Here is a 19,803-nt window from a genome sequence, read left to right as displayed (position 1 = left end):
TTAGAATGAGACTGTTGACACTGATGATGTGGCATGAGATTGGGTTGTTGGAGAGTCTTGAGAGGGGAATTAAACAATGTGGATATAAATGAAGAATGCGAATGCTCAGGATACAGTGAAGGGTCTTCCTTAAGAAAAGAAACATCATATTTTAGGTTGAGATTCTTGAAAAATTTGCTTTTTATATAGATAAAGACCAATTACTCTTTATATTCAACCTTCGTTTCCTTTTGTGACATATCAATGATTTGTAATGTGGATGAGCCTGTGATGTGTTTCTTAGTTAATGGCTTCACCTCTCGTGATGTGTGACCTTGGGCAAGATATTTAACCACTCTTTGCCTCAGTTTCCTCATCTATAAAATGGGATTGTGGAGCCCTAACCGGGGTGGCTCAGTTGGTTGGACATCGTCCAACAAGATGGAAGGTTGCAAGTTTGATTCCTGATCATGGCACAGTGCATTTTTCCATGTCACTAAATCATTTTTTTAAAATGAGAGGAGTGGTTCATTGTTACAACTTATTTATTTACGGTAATTCCTTTTAGAGATTTAGATTATTAGTTTTTTACTCTTGTAACTGTGCATTGATATTGTAAATGTTATAAATATGTCAGTCATTGTGTATATCTCTGGTTATTTCCTCAGACTAAATCCCTAGAAGTGGATTAATGAGTGAAAGGGCATAAACACTTGCAAAGCTTCTGATGTACTTTCCTGGTTACCCTCCAGAAAACTTTACCAGTTACACTCCCTCAAGCCTATATATGTGTGGCTATTTGACTGTATTCTTGCCAGCACTGGGAATCATTTTTTAGTTGCTAATTTTATAGATAAAAAGTGGTAGTTTTTTATTTTACTCTGTTTTTATTTTATTACTAGTATTATTAAATACTTTTTCACTTAGTCAACGATCAGTAGATATCTGTTGAATGACACAATAAATGTGTTTCCTGATGTATAGATTATCTATTCAACACCCTTTACATGGCATTATTATTTTTTAAACTTCTATTCCAATATACTTATTATAAAGAACAAAGTATGTTAATGGTTAAGTGTAAAATCCATAGAATTTATGGCATTCAATTTTAAGTTTATTCTAAATGTTAGTTTACATAATTTATAATATATTATTTTATTTTTAAATTATATTTGATTGATTATGCTATTACAGTCATCCCCAATTTTTGCCCTTTGCTCCCTACTGCCCAATACCTTGCTTCCCTCCAGCAATCTCTCCCCCTTAGTTAATGTCCATGGGTCATGCATGTAAATTCTTTGGCTTCACCCTTTCCTATATTGTTCTTAACATCCCCCTGTCTGTTTTGTTCCTACCAATTATGCTTCTTGATCCCTGCATCGCTTTCCCCATTTTACCACTTACCCCTCCCTGCTGATAACTCTCCATATGATCTCTATATCTATGGTCCCATTCCTATTCTAGTTGTTTGCTTAGTTTGTTTTTGTTTTTTAGATTCATTTGTTGATAGTTGTGAGTTTGTTGTCATTTTACTGTTCATAGTTTTTATCTTTTTCTTAAATATATTCCTTTAACATTTCATATAAAAAGGGCTTGGGTCGATGGACTCCTTTAGCTTTACCTTGTCTGAGAAGCACTTGATCTGCCCTTCCATTCTAAATGATAGCTTTGATGGATAGAGGAATCTTGGTTCTAGGTCCTTGCTTTTCTTCTTGCCAGTCCCTTCTTACCTGCAAAGTTTCTTTGAGAAATCAGCTGATAGTCTTATAGGAATCCCTTTGTAGGGAACTATCTACCCTTTCTGCTTTTAAGATTCTCTATCTTCAACCTTTAGCATTTAAATTATGATGTTTCTTGGTGTGCTCCTCTTTGGGTCCAGCTTGTTTGGGACTCTCTGTGCTTCCTGGACTTGTATGTCTATTTCCTTTGCCAAATTAGGGAAGTTTTCCTTCATTATTTTTTTCCATAAGTTTTCAATTTCTTGCTCCTCTTCTCTTTCTGGCACCCTATGATTCAGATGTTGGGATGTTTAAAGTTGTCCCAGAGGTTCCTGAGCCTCTCCTCATTTTTTTCAATTCTTGTTTCCTTATTCTGTACTGGTTGACTGCTTATATCTCCCTTATGTTCCAAATCATTGATTTGAACCCTGGTTTCCTTCCCATCACCACTGATTTCATGTGGGTTTTCCCTCATTTCACTTAGCATAGCCTTCATTTCTTTCCTGTCGTACTTAATCTTGTCTGTCAGGTCTGTGAGCATCATTATCACCAGTGTGCATCTGTTAGATTGGCTGTCTCCTTGTTGCTCAGTTCTTCCACTGGAACCTTGGTCTGCTCCCTCCTTTGGGCCACACTTACTTCTTTGTCTCCTCAAATTGACAGCCTCCTCTGTTTGCCTCTGCGTATTAGGTAGAGCTTCCACATCTGTCACATTGTAAGGGATGGAGCCTTAGGTACTTGTTAGTACTGGGTCACCAGTTTCACCACTTTGTGGTGCTGTATATGGAGGAGGGGTCAGAGAAGGAACAATGCCACTTGCTTGGCACTCGCCCTTTTCTAGGCACTTCACTTTTCGTATGGGACTGGCGCCCCTCTAGCTGTTGCTCTGGTTGTGGTTCCCAGAGTGGGTGGGTCTGCAGATGTTCTAGGACTGTGTGGGCCCCATAAACAAACAAACTCTGCTGTGAGACCAGCAGTTTCTTCCTCTGCCTCAACCCCCACTGGTTTCACAGCCAGAGGCAATGAGGCTTTATATTCCAATCACTGGAACCTTGAGCTGTGTGGTCTGGCCTGGGGCTAGGATCACTCCTCAGGTGTCTCTCCTGGCTTTTATAATGTAGGACTGCTCATTCCACCATTGGGCCCCAGCCTCTGTCTTGCTGGCATGGGGTGGCTGCACCTTATCCTCTCTGTCTTGGCTCCCAGCTCCACCCTTCCTACCAGTCTGGATAAGTATTACTTATTTAAATCTTTGTTTGTTGAACTTCCCTGCAGTTTGATTTTCCGGCAGATCTGGTTGTTTTTTGTTTTGAGATAGCTGTAATCCTCCTTATGATAATGGGAGGAGACAAAGTGTGTCTGCCTATGCCTCCATCTTGAGTGAACCTCTATAATATTATAATAATTTTAAATTATAGTATATTCAGAGTGTACTTTGGTTGAGTATTTTATTTCATCATTGTTATATCCTCCTTGGATTCCCTAATTACATATAGACTTCATCTCTGATAGTGACTGAGAAATACATTGTTTCTTTCCAGATTTCTTAATGTTATTTAATAAATGTCTGGCTCCTCCTCATATTTCTTTGCTTTGGTAAAATAGCATTTTATTTATTTTTATTTTTTCCCAGCTATCACAGTTTTTCCCCCTTTATAGAAGGAATTTTAAACTATTTTCTTTTTATACTTTTTCTCTTATTACTTGGGTCAGATTCTTTATTTTATGTGTGTGTGTGTGTGTGTGTGTGTGTGTGTGCATGCTAGAATAAATGATATTCTCCTGTGACAGTTACAACTACTGTTTATTATTAACATTTATCTCATTTGATCTTCTTTTTAGTTCTATGAGATGAGTATCATTATATCTTTCTTTGAGAGAGGGATGTAGTATTTTGGGCTACACAGCTAACAGCGGTAGAGCTAGGATTAGAGCCTAGTTTGCTTGTGATGTGTTTGGTTTTCAAATTATAAAGTATAATGTGTTTGGTCTTGCACATAAAAGGAGCCTGAACTTAACTTTCTGTTGAGAAATTTATAGTTTATTTAAATTTGGTTCTTGTTCTCAAGTAGACGCTTGTCATTATTTACAGCTAGAAAAATAAAACACCTCAAACATAATTTAATATAACATAATCAATAAGAACCATACCACTTTTACAGTCGTTTGTTGTAAACTAGTGTTTTATAAAGCCCATGACTTGACAGCCAACCAAACATCTTATGTTATCATCTTTTGAATGTAGCAGGAACTGGCTTAGCAAAATCTTCAAACCTCTGATTCTAATATTTGTGGTATAGTAAAGTAAACAACTTTGGGGCTTTTACGTTTGTGTGGTGCACAGCCTATCGATGACATTGGTGCTTATTCTCACTGTTGACTCCCTTGCTTTCATGAGCAGTTTTTTTTTAATATGCTTTATTGACTATGCTGTTACAGTTGTCCCAATTTCTTTTCCCGTTGTTCCCCTCCACCCAGTGAATCCCCTCCTGTCAGTCCCCCCCCCCTTAGTCCATGCCCATTGGTTGTGCATATAGTTCTTCTCAACATCTTCCTATCTACTCCACTCCCTCCTACTATGCTTCTTAATTTCTAGAACATTTCCCTCCCTTTCCCCCCATTCCCTTCCCTGCTGACCTCCTCCCAAATGTTCCCCATACCTATAATTATTTTTCCCACTCTTGTTGCCTACTTAGTTTGCCTTTGCTTCGATTCCCTAGCTTCTGTTGTTGGTTGTTGTGATACAGTTTTCATTTTAATGTTCATAGTTTTGATCCTCTTTCTCCTAAACAAGTCCCTTTAACATCTCATATAACAGTGGTTTGTATGTGATGAAATTCTTCAGTTTTATTTTATCCTGGAAGCACTTTCTCTGCCCTTCTATTCTGAATGACAGCTTTGCTGGACAGAGTAATTGTAGTTGTAGGTTTTTGCTTTTCATTATTTTAAATATTTCTTGCCAGTCCCTTCTTGCTTGCAGTTTCTTTTGAGAAATCAGCTGATAGTCTTATTGGGACCCCTTTGTATGTAATTCTCTTCTTCTCTCTTGCTGCTTTTAAGATTCTCTCTTCATCCTTAATTTTTGACATTTTGATTATAATGTGTCTTGGTGTGGTTCTTCCTGGGTGCATTTTTTTCTTTTTTTTTGGAACTCTCTGTGCTTCCTGGACCTGTAAGTCTGTTTCCTTCCCCAAGTTAGGGAAGTTCTGCTTCATTATTTTTTCACATAATTTTTCAGTTTCTAGTTCTTCTTCACCTCTGGCAACCCTATGATTTGGATGTTGGCCCGTTTATAACTGTCCCATAGGTTTCTGAGCCTCTCCTCATTTTCCTCACTTTTTATTTCCTCTTTCTGCACTGGTTGACTGTTTGTTCCTTCCCTATGTTCTGGTTTGTTGATTTGCTCCCTGATTTTCTTCCCCTCACCACTAGTGTTGTATGTGTTTTCATTCATTTCATCAGTGCTTGCCTTCATTCCTTCCCTGTCTTGTTTAAGATCTGCTGTTAGGTCTATAAGAATTCGTATAACCAAAGCTCTGAATTGTGCCTCAGAAAGATTTCCTATCTACTGAGCCTTTAGTTTAGATATTTGCTGTCTAATAAGCTGCATGATTGGGATCTCTATCATCATCTGTGCCATCCTGACAGTTTTGTGTTTACCTTTGCTTCCTGGGCGGGGCTGTCACACCTCCTACGCTATAGGGGAGGAGCTCCATGCACTTGTCACAACAATGCGGCGTTTTTTGTGGGGGCGGGGGTCCAAGATGGATTCCTGCCATTCGCTCTCCCTGAGAGACCGGGAGCCTCCTCCTCCGTCCCCATGCCCTCTGGCCCTCACAGTCCGAGGCAATGGGGGTCTGCCTTCCACATCGTTGGAATCATGAGCTGACAGGTTTGGTCTGCAGCTGAGGGTGCTCCCCAGGTGCTTCTCGCCTTCCCTTAAATACAGATGGTTGTGCTTACCGCTGTCCTGCCACCGTAGCCACAGCTGCCACCACCAGCACAGGTTGACCTCTCCACTCCGGCTTTGCCCCTCCTACCCATCTGGATGAGCACCACTTGTTTATAACTTCATACATTGGACTTCCATGTAGCTTTATTTTCTGGAACTTCTGGTTATTTCTGATTTTGTGGTAGTTTTATTCTTTCTTAGTTTAGTTGTGGAGGGAGACAGTGTGTGTCAGTCTAGGCCTCCATCTTGGCTGCAAGTTGTCTCCTCATCTTGACAGGCTCCTGTATTTGTTTGCCTCTGCGTCCCAGGTAGAGCTGTCACTCCTGTTATGTTGTAAGGGGCGGAGCCTTAGCGATTCGTCAGTACAGGATGACCTGTTTCACCACATTGTGGTGCTGTATGTGGGGGAGGGGTCAGAGGGAACAATGCTGCCTGCCCATCACTCACCCCTTTACCAGGCACTTCTCCCACTTTAGTATGGGACTGGTTCCCCTCTATTGTTGCCCTGACTGTCGTCCCCAGAGTGAATGAGTCTGCGGACATTCTAGGACCGTGGGGGACCTTTAAACAAGCGAACCCTGCTGAAAGACTGGCAGTTTCTGCCTTTGCCCCAACTGCCACTTGTTTGCACAGTCAGAAGCAATGAGGCCTGATTTTCCCTAGTGCTGGGACTGTGAGCTGCGTGTTTTGGTGAGGAGCCGGGAATGCAACACCAGGTGTCCCTTCTGACTCTTTAAAACGTGTAACTGTGCTTTCCACTGGCCTGCCGTTGCAGCTGCCACCATCACACTGTGTCTTCTCTGCCCCGGCTCCACACCTCCTACCTGTCTGGATGAGTATTTATTCTTTATATCTTTGTTTGTAGGACTTCCTTGCAGCTTGATTTTCTGGAACTTCTGGTTCCAGAACTTCTGGTCTCTGGTTTTGAGGTACTTGTATTCCTTCTTAGTTGTGGAGGGAAATGCAGTGTGTCTGTCTACGCCTCCGTCTTGGCTGGAAGTCCTTTCATGAGCAGTTTTGTTGACTTTCTAGAGAGATTATTTCTACCTACTGGAGAATTCTTTGAGGAAGCCATCAGCTTTTCTTTTCTTTCTTTTTTTTTTTTTATAAGAGATACAATAAATAATGATAGTAGCTAATGTTTTTTTGAGTGCTGACAGTGTCCCAGACATAAGTCTATGTCATTCATATATATTTATATATATATATATGAATAAGATATTTATATATCTTATTTATTCACAGTAATCCTAGTATGTTTTCCATTTTACAGATGCAGAAATTGAGAGGCAGAGAGACTAAATAATTTCCAGGGTCACAGGGCTAGTATATAGCTGATTAGGGATTTATACCTTGGCAGCCTGACTCTAGAGTGAGCTTCCTTAATTGCTCTTGGTGCTGAGCAAAGAGAGGTATGGGTGACTCAAATAGCTGTTCATGTTTTTGGAAAAAGTTTGACTTTATGACTAGTGGCAGCTCAAAATAGTTAAGTGATTGACATTCATTAAGTTCTTAACTCATATGAAATGAACTTTTGTCCTGTACTTAATATTATGATGTAACAAACACTGTGAGTTAAACATACTCTTCTGTGTTCATACAAATTTAGGTAATCTTGTATTTCCCATAAACAAAATGGTTCACTAGAAAGACAGTGTTTAAAACAAAATTTTAAGAGTGGATTCAGAATCAAAGTAACTGTCACAGAATGATCACGTAATCCGGTTAGTGATCTATACTAGATAGTGTAGACCCTTCCTTATTGGTTCTATATTCGCTCCATCATTTATAACTGAAATGGCAGGTAAAATATTTGAGAATTATCCAGGCTGGCTGTAGGCAGAATTTGTCCTTTCATCTGTCACTGGCACCTTGGTCTCTTCTGCCCTTCCCCATTACTAGGTGGGGTGAGTATACCTAACCACCTTTTGTCACTGTCTACATGTCTATCCTAAGATATTCACATTAATGTTTTTTTTTTAATGTTTAAAATGTGAATTTAAACAGTACCTCCTCTCTCTGGGCATTTTCATTTAATAAAAAAATCAAAGTCTGGGCTACGGGGGTACTTTTTAGATTTGCCTCACTTCTTCATGAGAGTCAGGAGATTTCTCCTTCTCATCCTTATCTTTTTTCTAACAGTCTGTGTTTTATTGCCAAGTCTAGGCCTCAAGAAGGAGGCTTGGGTAGTCCATCGTACTGCTAATGACATGACATAATGATAATGGTAAATGGTAGAAATGATTAATTGTTGAACACCTGTTTGATTTCCCCTTCCTTCTCTTTATGGTTGAGAGGTAGTGAATAAATTAATGTGGTGTATTATCTCTCAACATTTAGTACAACCCTGTGTCCCATGCCAGGCCTCCCTACTGCCTCTCACCTGAACTATGTAGGCAAGTTGATTAAACTGATGATTTAATTTTGGAAATGATTAATGGTATAGTTTTTGTCTGTTTGGAAGGCAAATTCAGGTTGGGTACAGTTGCTCCTCCATTTGCTCCAAAGGCAGTAAGTAGTTTATGGTGGAGTCAGCTCCTGGCTTGAATTCAGGTCATTAGCAACACAGCTTAGTCTGGTGTCACTAGTGTGCCTGGGAGAGAATATGGATTTAGGATCATAAGTAACATGTGAAGAGTAGAGGGATACAGATAAATAAATATCCCTGTCTGTCATCATTTGCTGAGGCATCTTCCATTATCTCTTTAGACTTATAATTAGAGGGATTTTTTTTTTGTGGCGGGGGAGGCATGGGGGGCGGTAATGGTCAAGACCAGTCTACCAGTGCAAGGACATTATAGTGAGAATGTCAGGTTCAACTTTTAAAATGGCACTGGAATAGGCTCTTTTGCGGTATTTGGGGTGTGTGTATGTGTGTATTACACATTTGAAAATCTACCTCAAGTACAGATAATCCTGGGTCTTGCATGATGGCCAGAGGAAGAAGAGCCCTCAGAGGGGCTGACTTAGGAGGAGCTATTGGAGAAAAGAAGAGTGATACCTGTGAAACTAAGGGAGGAGAGCGTTTTGGGCAATTACCGAGAAGAATATTCAATACTGTAGAGTAGGTAAACAAGGTAAGGCATGAACAATTAATGTTGGACTTTGTCCCAGGAGGTTGGTAGCACATAGTTGCTGTTGACCCTTGACCTTTGTCCAGAAAGCTTCAACATGATGTTACAGGGTGGAAAAAGAGGTCCACAAAAATTCCCCACCGCACATGGTTTGGGGAATGGGGGATAGGACTCTGTGGAGCATAGCCATTTTTCCTAAGAGGTGCCTTTGTATATCTATGGCTAGTAGCTAGTGTCTTAGTTATGCAAATTGCTTTGGTTCTTCCAAGGCGCCAAGGAGCTGGGAGGGTCTTTGGCCATAGAATGGTGACGGAAGAGCTTAAGGGGCCTATGCGAGATTCTACTGGTGGCCATGATTGGTCATCCTGTCCACTGAGTCACAGGCTATGGTCAGGGATTTAAAAATAAGGCGGCATCCATTAAGGAGGTAGGGGGGACCATGTGGTTTTGAAAGGGAAAGGAGAACGCCATGCAGTTTGGAAGGAGGCAAGGGTAAGGGCCATGTGGTCTGAGAGAAGGAGCAGCTATGCAGTTCGTAGGAATGGTCCGGCCATGTGGCCTGGGCTAGTAAGAAAGCTGGCCTGCTGCTGCTTTAATTGTGCCAACTTCAATGAACTCCAAAGCCTGAACTTTGGGACTCCTGGACTTTTGGAACTCAGGACAGGCAGAAAGGAGTCTTGTTAAAACCCAGACTTCACCATGATCCAGTGCAACACGGCACATGCTTTCCTGTACTGTTATAAGGAAGCTGATGACATGGTACCCCAGATCCTGAAGGAGAGAGCTGACAGATGAGGAATGGGGAACTTCTGGGCAAGTTTTGGCTTCTAGCCTTTTGGGGAGCAAGGGAAGTGTTGGGTCTCATGGGGGAACAGGGCTCTGAGCTGAAGTGCTCACAGCCTTCCCCAGGTTGGAATATTGTAAATAAAGGCCTGTTTTCTTCAACAGTAACTGTTGGGTCTTACATCAAGGCGCCACATGAAAGAACTCCCTTTTGCTCATTACCAATGATGGTGGCAGAAGTCATTTCTGGCAACTGAGGAACGAACAATTACTGAGAAAATAGAGACAGCAGTGAGTGAGTGAGATTCTTCTTTCAAATAGCTAGACTACAAAGAGAAAGAAGGAAGTAGATGACAGAATTAAGGAATTGTCTTTTCCTTTTATTCTTTTTTATATTGGGGCCAAGAGAAAGGTGATGATGGACAGGGAGAACAATGCATGGAGAAAAGTCTAAAGTGAGATGAGAAGAGATGGTAATAGAGCATGGGTGGGAAAAGAGAGAAAGCCCAGAGACCTCAGGGAAGCAAAAGCGGTGCAGTTTCATTCAAATGAGTCAAGTGTGCCGAAGTTGAAAACATTTAGGACAGACAGTTCAAAAGATGGAAAAACTGTTTCTGACTGAGTGAATATAGTGAACACAAGAATTCAGGTAAGAGACTTTCAAAAGATTCTGCTATAAAAATGCATGTAATTTAAGATTATATATGTAAATTTTTTCTGAATTATCTTTTAAATTATTTCTAGTACATAATTGATTAAAATGATACAAACATTTTATAAATTTTGAAAATAATCTGTTAAATATAAAATTAATTTTTTTTTTGCACTGCAGCTCTTAATGAGATAGATGGGGGATTGTGGTGGTGAATATTTTCAGTGGATGCCTTGAGAAATATTGATATATCAGTGCTAGTCATTTAAATGGTTCGTTTGGAGTCCTGATTTTTATTCCTATTGTGTACCATAGTAAGAGTCAGGAATGGCTTCTGTAAAGGGAAAACACACTTCCCTTCCTGTGTGTCTCCTCTACTCTTAATAATCTATCACAGAACATTTCTCTTCACCTCTGACACTTCTGGTTACCAAATGTTTAGGGGTTTCCCCATACCAAGCAGGGTCCTACAATGTAATTCAATTCTGACACTATCTACCTAGGATGACATTAGATCCCACAGGCTCAGTTCCATGAGACTACCCCTCCCCCTCCTCCTTAAGACACAATCACAATCAGAGGTTCATTCTCAGAACCTCCTCATTGGTTTTAATTGATTTGCTAGAGCTGCTCACAGGACTCAGGAAAACAGTTGCTTACTAGATCACATTTATTACAAAAAAATATTCAAGGAAATGAATGAATAGCCATATGAAGAGATACATTAGGTGAGTTGCAGAGGATCCCAAGCACAGGAGCTTCTGTTGCTATGGAGTTTGGGGTGCATCCCTTCCTGTCAAGTCACCAAACAGAAGCTCTTCAGTCCCATAGTTCAGGGATTTTTATGGAAGCTTCACTATGTAGGCGTGATTAATCAGATCATTGGCCATTTGTGACTTATTCCACCTCCAGGTCCCTTCTTGGGAGGCAGGCTTGAGACAGAAAGTTCCAACCTGTTAGTTGTGGTTGGTACCCTGGCAACCAGCCTCCATCTGAAAACATTAACATAAATTCAGGTGTGTTTGAAAGGGTTTTGCTATGAATAACAAGACATCCTTTCACGTTATTGCTCTGAAGATATTTCAATAATTGAGAACTAGAGACCAAATATAACAAAAGATACTCCCACTGCTCTTATCACTTAGGAAATTCCAAGGGTTTTGGGAGCTGTGAGCCAGGAACCTTGGATGAAGACCAAAATATATACATATTTCTTATTACACATCACAACATCACAGCTTCCTTCTACAAAGTGGGAAAATAATTATGACAGGAGAGGGAGGAAAAGAGAGGCTTAGACCTCAATTGTTCTCAGAATTTTTAGGAAAGAGTGATGCCACAGACTAAAATTTTCTGATCCCTTGGGTCAACCTCATTCATATGTTGACAACTAACCCCAAAGGAAAGGTACTAGGAAGTAGGGCCTTTGGGAAGTGATTAGGTTTTCAGGGTAGGAGCCTTCACGAGTGGGATCAATGCTTTTATGAAAGTCTCCAGAGAGCCCCCTAGCCCCTTCCAGTATGTGAAGTCACAGCAAAAAGATGGCCATCTGTGGACAAGGGAGCAGGTTCCTACTAGACACTAAGTCTGTGGCACCTTGCTTTTCAACTTCCCAATCTCAAGAACTGTAACAAGTAAATTTCTGTTACTTATAAGCCACTCAGTTTGTGGTGTTCTGTTATAGCAGCCTGAATGGACTAAGAGTACATATGAAAGTTGAGGATCTAGAAATTGATCTTGAAACCAATTGTACCTGTGTACTCCTCAGGCAGTCTCTGTACTACATATCCCCAGTGGTAATTGTATCTCAAAGTGAAGACTGGTAATACAGACTGAAGACATGACATTGGCAAAGCTGGGTCAAAGTCTTTTGCCTCTCTTCAGTGTGTTTGCTTTTACTGCTCTAACACGTGTCTTTGGGTATCCTCATGTCATTGTAGGTTAGTTGAGTCAGTGACTGAGAAAGGGTCTGAGTCTCCTTATCCTGTGAAATTGGGGGATTTGAGTTTAGACAATCTTTAAAGGTGCTTCTTGTTCAAAAACTATGCTTTTATTATCTAATTATTTGTACAGGCTACTGTTGAAATTGGGTAACATACACATTGAGATCAGTTTTATTACATTTCCTTTCTCATGAAAGGTAAATCAGATTAGTTTTTCCCTTCTATCTTCTATTTGATTTTTGAAAATGTTTGATTGTTCAAACACTAAAATAATTTTTGCATTCTGCTCTTAAAAATATTGGTTAAAGGGTTATCTTTCAAAATACTAAAGTTAAGTTATATTCCTTATACATAAAAATTGCTGCCCTGGCCGGTGTGGCTCAGTTGGTTATAGCATCATCCTATACACTGAAAGGTTGCAGGCTTGATTCCCAGTCAGGGTACGTACCTAGGTTGTGGGTTCAATCCCTGGGCTGGGAACCTACAAGAGGCAACCAATATGATGTTTCTCTCTCACATCAATGCTTCTCTGTCACATCAATGTCCCCCCCCTTCTCTCTAAAAACAAGTGAAAAATGTCCTTGGATAAGGATTAAAAAAAAGAATTGCTGACAGGTTTACTGTTTTTCATTTGATGTTGGTATATCACGTATTTGGCTGTTCACACTTTGTTAGAGAACTGATACTTTTAATTAATGATAAGATGATCCAGGTTTACAAGCCTGTATCCAATTTGATGTGGTAGCGATTGTCATTTTTTTCTTTAGTTTTAAGACTCTTTTCTCTCCCTCCTACACATACAATGAAAGACTAAATATTTTGAGGTAAGGAGCAAGGGAGAAAGTGAAAAAATTTAGGGTTCTTCCCATGTAGAGGAAAAAGTATTTTAATATCTGGGAGAAAGTGAAATAAATGAAGAGATTTATTATTGACAAAGAGAAAGAATATGAGAATGAGTGGTAGATATTTATTGAATAGCATAAAAGCAGTCAGAGAGAAACCATTTATTACTAGAACATTTTAAAATTGGAAATTCTATGTACATAGGTAGATTTTCCGTTACTTGAGTAGGCAAAACATTTTTTTATAAACAGCCTAAAAGATTTCTCCTTGGGAAAACTAGAAAGAAGGATTGTACATCTTTACAACTGAATTGTTTTTAGCTCTTGGTCGAATTGAGTCATGATTTATTTGACAGTTTTGAGCTTATCACAAAAAAATGTACAGCCAATTGGTGCCAACCACTAGCCATTAGTATGCATTTTTTAAATACTAACTTTTATTAGGTTTGTATTGCTTCTGTAATATAGTAACATAAATATAGAGGTATAAAACAACACAAATTTCTTGTCTTACACTTTAAAGGACAAAAGTCTGAAGTCAGTTTCACTGGGCTAAAGTCAAGGTGTTGGCAAGTGTGAGTCCTTCTGGAGGCCCTAGGGGAGAATCTATTTCATTATCTTTTCTAGCTGTTGGTGGCCCCAAATCACTCCCATCTCTCCTTTTATTGTCACATCTTTTCTTAACTCTCCTGCCTCCATCCTTCTTTTACAGCACTCCTGCATTGGGGCCTCCTGGATAATACAGAGTAATGTTCCCATCTCAGGATCCTTAATTTCATCACATCTGCAAAGACTCTTGCCATGTAAGGTAACATATTCACAGGTTCTAGGGATTAGGACACCTTTGTCCTGTTTCTTCTATCCTCTTGCCTTAGGTTATATTATATTGTTTAATGGGATGGGTAAATGTTAATCACTTGAAATTTTCATGGAGCAGGTTGGAGGTGTCAAAAAGTGAATACAATAAATACAAATATAATTCAGAAGATAATGGAGTTTTTGGTCCAACTCTGGGTTGCAAGTTTTGCCATTTGACTTTAAAATTTAAAGTAATATTGAAGATTAGTTCTTGGGTTTTACTTGCTTCAGTTCAAAATATGGTGATCTTGAGGATTCTTTGAGAATTTGGAAGTTATGATTCAGCCTGTTCTAGGGTGAACCCAGGTTTTAGTTGAGGGAATTAACCAAGTCCTTATATTCAGCTTTGAATGGGTCCCTGAGTTGGTCCTTGAATACCTGATTTTGCTTCCCACCAATTTATACCTCAAGGATAACATAGTTTTGCTTTAGACCTTAGCTAAAACTCTTTGATTATAATACTGAAGTTTACCAGAAATGGTTCCTTCTTTAAGAGAGTCATTAAAGAAAAAACCTTCATCTTTCTTTGACTCCACTATAAATCCTTAAGCCATGAGAAGTAAAGTTCATTCTTTAGGGCACTGTTTCTTAAACTGGTATTCTACAAATAATTTTCCATAGTTTTTAAAAAATGGATTTATTTATTTATTTATTCATTTTTATCCTCACCCAAGGACATGCTTATTGATTTTAGAGAGAGGCAAAGGGAGGGTGAAAGAGGAGAGAAACATTGATGTGAGAGAAAAACATTGATTGGTTGCCTCTCATATGTACCCAGACTGGGAACGAACCCACAGCCTAGGCATGTGCCCTGACTAGGAATCAAACTGGCAACCCTTGTGTTTATGGCACTATGCTCCAACCAACTGAGCCACACCAACAAGAGCTAAATGGCTTTCTTGACATATAATTCACTTACACATGTTCAATGTCGTTTAGTTCATTCACAGATTTGGACAACCATTACCACAACCTAATTTTAGAACATTTATATCACCCCAGAAAGAAACCCCCCCAGAAAGAAACCCTTTACCCATTAATAGTCACTTGCTATCTCCCTATCCCAGTCTTAGGCAAGCTTAATCTAGTTTCTGTTTTTATAGATTTGTCTATTCTGGACATTTCATATCAGTGGAATAATTAATATATGGTCTTTTATGACTGGCTACTTTAATTTAGCATAATGTTTTTTAGGATTTATCCATATTGTAGAATGTGTATCTGTACTTCATTTCTTTTTTATTGCTGAATAACATACCATTGTGTAGATATACCACATTAAATTTATTTATTCATCAGTTGATGAACATTTGCATTGTTTACAGTTTTTGGCTATTACAAATAATGCAATGAACATTCGTGTACATTTTTAATATGATTGTGTGTTTTGAATTCTGTTGGTTATATGTAGGAGTGTAATTGCTAGGTGATGCAGTTATGTTTCACCTTCTGAGAATTTACAGTGTTTTCCAAAGCAATTACATCAGCACATTCCTATCAGCATTCTATAATAGTTCTGATTTCTCTACATCTTTACCAGTACTTGTTGCTGTCTAACTTTTTCTTCTAACTGTGACTTCTGGGTGTGAAGTGGTATCTTACTGTGTTTTTGGTTTTCATGTCTTTTATGATTAATGATGTCTAGCATCTTTTCCTGTGGTCATTGGCCTTTGTGTATATTTTTTAGAGAAATGCCTATTCATATACTTTGTACATTTTAAAATTGGGTTACTTACCTTTTTATTATTAAGCTGTTCTTTATTCTTGGTACGAGTCCTTTATTGGACATATGATTTGCAAATATTTTCTGTCACTCTATAGGTTGTCTTTTAACTTTTTTTATGGTGTTTTTTGAAGCACAGGGTTTTTAAATTTTTATGAAATTCAATTTACTTTTTCTTTTGTTGCTTCTGCTTTAGATGTTATATTTAAGAAATTTTCATTGAATCCAGAGTCATGAAAATTTACCCCAGTATTTTATTCTGAGTTTTTTATAATTTTAGTTTCATATTTAGGTCTTTGATTCATTTAGAGTTAGTTTTTTGTATATGGCATGAGATAAGGGTTTACCTTTGTTCTTTGGTGTGTTCCCAGCACTGTTTGTTAAAGAGACTATTCTTTTTGCCATTGGATAATCTTGGCATCATTGTTGAAAATCAGTTGACTATTGATGAATGGATTTATTTCTGGATTCTCAGTCCTTGATCTCTATGTTTGTCCATGTGCCACCACCACACTGCCTTGATTACTGTTGTTAAGAAGTAAGTTTTGAAATCAGGGTGTATGAAAGCTCCACTCTCTAGTTTTTCAATATTGTTTTATCTACTCTAGGTCCCTTGAAATCTCACATGAATTTCAGAATCTGCTTGTTAAGTTTTACAAAGAAGTCAGCTGGGACTCTTGTTAGGGATTACACTGAATTTGTAGTTCAGTTTGTGGAGTATTACCATCTAACAATCTGGCCCATGAACATGGGGTATTTTCCTAATTATTTGGGTCTTATTTTAATTTTTCAACAATGTTTTACAGTTTTCAGAGTATAAACCTTGCACCTATTTTGTTAAATTTATTCCTGTTTTTATTTTTAATATTATTATTAATGGAATTGTTTTCTTAATTTCATTTTTTGATTGTTCATTGACTTTTGTATCTACAGCTTATATCCTGCAACCTTGCTAACTCATTTATTCTAATAGTTTTTCTTTTGTGGATTCCTTAAAATTTTCTATATATGAAATCATGTTATCTACAAATAGAAATAATGTTATTTCTTCCTTTTCCATGTGGATATCATTTATGTATCTAGCCCATTTTTCCTATGTAGTAACTCCAGTACAATGTTGAATGGAAGGGGTGAGAGTGAATATCCTTATCTTGTCCCTGATTTTAGGTTAAATCATCCAGTTTCAACATCAAGCGTGATGTCAGCTGTGTTTTATTTTTGTTTTCATATTTTGTTTATTGTACTTTTTCCATTACCATTTAGTCCCCTTATACCCACCTCCCCTCATCAATAACCACACTGTTGTCCATGTCCATGAGTCCTTTTTTTTCTTTTTAAAAAGATTTTACTTATTTATTTTCAGAGAGAGAGGGAGAGAGGGAGAAAGAGGGAGAGAAATATCTATTGGTTGCTTCTTGCAAGCTCCCAACCAGGAACCCAGCTGCAACCCAGGCATGTACCCTCGCTGGAATCAAACCAGTGTTCCTTTGGGTTGCAGGCCAGAGCCCAATCCACTGAGCCACACCAGCCAGGGTGAGTCCTTTTTCCTTTTTGCTCAACCCCTCCATCCCTCACCACCACCACCCCCAGAGATGTCATCCTGCTCTCTATCTATGAGTCTGTCCCCAGTTTCCTTGTTATTTGAGTTTGTTCATTAGATTCCATGTATGAGTGAAATCATATGATATTTGTCTTTCTCTGACTGGCTTATTTCACTTAGCATAATGTTCTCCAGGTCTACCTATACTGTTGCAAAGGGTAAAATCTCCTTTTTTATGGCCGAATAGTATTCCATTGTGTAAATGTCCCATACTTGTTTTATCCACTCATCTACTGACGGACACTGGACTGCTTCCATATCTTGACTTATTGTAAGTAATGCTGCAATGAACATAGGGGTGCTCGATGTTCTTTCGGATTAGTGTTTTTGGTTCCTTTGGATATTTTCCCAGAAATGGGATCGCTGGATCAAAAGGCAAGTTCATTTTAATTTTTTTGAGGTATTGGAGATGTCCTTTATCAAGTTCTTTCCGTTTCTAGTTTGTTGAGCATTTTTATCATGAAAGGGTGTTGGGTTTCATCACATAGTTTTTCTGCATCTGTTAAGATCATCATGAGATTTTTTGTTTTTATTCTTTTGCTATAATATATTATTGTTTTTCAGTTGTTAAACCAGTCTTGCATTTCTGGGATAAATCTGTTTGGTTATGGTGTATAATTCTTTTTTTATGTTGCTGGATTTAGTTTCCTAGTATTTTGGTGAAGATTTTTATGTCTGTATCTATATAAGATAATGGTGTATGGTTTTCTTATGTCTTTTTTTGTTTTGGTATTATGGTAATACTGGCCTTACAAAATGATTTGGAAAGTGTTCCCTCCTCTTACGTTTTTTGAAAGAGTTTATGAAGAATTAGTATTAATTATTATTTAAATTTTTCATAGAGTTCAGTGGTAAAATTACCTGGACATAGCTTTTCTTTGTAGATAGTTGTTAAATTACTTATTTAGCTCTTTCCTTGTTATAAGGTGTATTCAGTTTGTTTCTTCTTGAGTCAGTTTTGATAGTTTATAACTGTCTAGGAATTAATTCATTTCATGTAAGTTATCTAATTTGCTGGTGTGTTATTCATAGTATTCCTTTTGAATCTTTTTTTATTTCCATAAGGTTCACAGTAATGTCCTCTCCTTTATTTCTGGTACTTGTAATTTGCATCTTCTTTTTTGTGTGGTTAGTTCATCTAAAACTTTGTTTATTTTGTTAATATTTTCAAAGAACCAATTTTTTCTATTGTTTTTTAAATTCTCTATTTCATATAATTTGTTCTGTAGTTTTATTATTTTCTTATTTCTGCTTGATTTAGGTTTCGTTTGATATATTTTTAGTGTCTTAAGCTAGAAAATTAGGTGATTGGTATCTCTTTTTTTAAATATAGGCATTTACAGCTATAAATTTCCCTCTTAAGTTCTGTGTTAGCTGTGTCCCATGTTTTGATATGTTGTGTCTTTATTTTCATTAATATCCAAGCATTTCTCAATTTCCACTTTTATTTTTTTGACCTATTGATTACGTATTTAACAGTACATTGTTTAATTTCCATATATTTGTGAATTACCCTCAATTTTTTCCACTACTGATTTCTAATTTCATTCCTTTGTGGTCACATATCATTCCTTATATTTTGTATCTATTTAGATATCCATTTATAGCCCTGGCTGGTGTGGTTCAGTGGTTGGAGTGTTGTCCTGTAACTGAAGGGTTGCAGGTTTGATTATCAGTCAGGGCACATGCCTAGGTTGCGGGTTCATCCCCGGTCTGGATGCATATGATCTGTCGTCCCAGGCAGATCCCTGGTCTGGGTGCATACAAAGGCAGCCAATCAATGCTTCTCTCTGGTTAGGATAAAAGAAAGAAAAAAATAAAGGAGGGAGGGAGCGAGGGGAGAAATCCATTTATATATACAGTGTGGAGCAAAAGTAGGTTTACAGTCGTGAGCATGCCAGTTTATTCTTGTGTTATTTATTAATTTATTATTTTTCATAACAACTGTAAACCTACTTTCCCCCTCACCCTCTGTTATATCCATTTATATATATATTCTTTTTAAAAAATGGCCTAGCTCTGTCCTGGTGGCTCAGTTGGTTGGAGCGTCATCCTGTACACCAAAGGTTGTGGATCTGATCCCCAGTTGGGGTGCATATTGGAGGCAGCTAGTGGGTTTATAGTGTTGTCTTCTATTTACTTACTGATCTTCTGTGTAGTTATTCTATTGGTTATTGAAAGTGGGGTTTTGAAGTCTTCGACTATTAACATTAAAGTGTATTTCTCCCTTTATTTTTGTCATTTTTTGCTACATGTATTTGGTGCTTTTTTATTAGGTAATCATGTTTAAAATTGTTAATCTTCCTCATGGATTGACCCTATTATCATTACAAAATCACCCTGTTTATCAACATTTTTTGCTTTAAAGTCCATTTTTTCTGATAGTAACACAAACTTTCATGTTTTTGTGTATTTGCAAGATATATCTTTTATCTTTTTTTTTTTTACTTTCAAGCTATTTGTATCTTTGAATCTAAAGTGTCTCTTATAGACAGCATATAATGGATTATATTTTTAAATACAATCTGATCATATCTCTTTTGTTTGGATTGTTTATTTTACTCACATTCAATAATATTGATATAATTGGATTTCTATCTGCCATTTTACTTTGTTTTTTTAATATCTCTTTTCTGTTTCTCTGTTTCTCAGTGAATATTTTCTAATGTAGCATCT

At 37.8% G+C, this 19,803-nt stretch overlaps 1 protein-coding gene across 6 annotated transcripts in view; it reads left to right on the top strand.

The window, feature by feature from the left end:
* The window catches only part of FANCC (FA complementation group C), a 306,042-nt gene that overhangs the window by 46,356 nt on the left and 239,883 nt on the right, over positions 1–19,803 (top strand). For 4 of the 6 annotated variants that reach the window (XM_090274030.1, XM_090274029.1, XM_090274024.1 and 1 more), the window contains exon 2: positions 13,659–13,749. The exons of the other annotated variants lie outside the window; for them this stretch is intronic. The gene's annotated coding sequence lies outside the window, so the exon portion shown is untranslated. The remainder of the gene's footprint in view (positions 1–13,658; positions 13,750–19,803) is intronic. 6 annotated transcript variants of the gene reach the window in all.

This window comes from Furipterus horrens, unplaced genomic scaffold (genome assembly GCF_987537825.1).
Source record: "Furipterus horrens unplaced genomic scaffold, mFurHor1.1.pri manual_scaffold_4, whole genome shotgun sequence".
Lineage (NCBI taxonomy): Eukaryota > Metazoa > Chordata > Mammalia > Chiroptera > Furipteridae > Furipterus > Furipterus horrens.
This window is presented reverse-complemented; position numbering and strand designations above follow the sequence as displayed.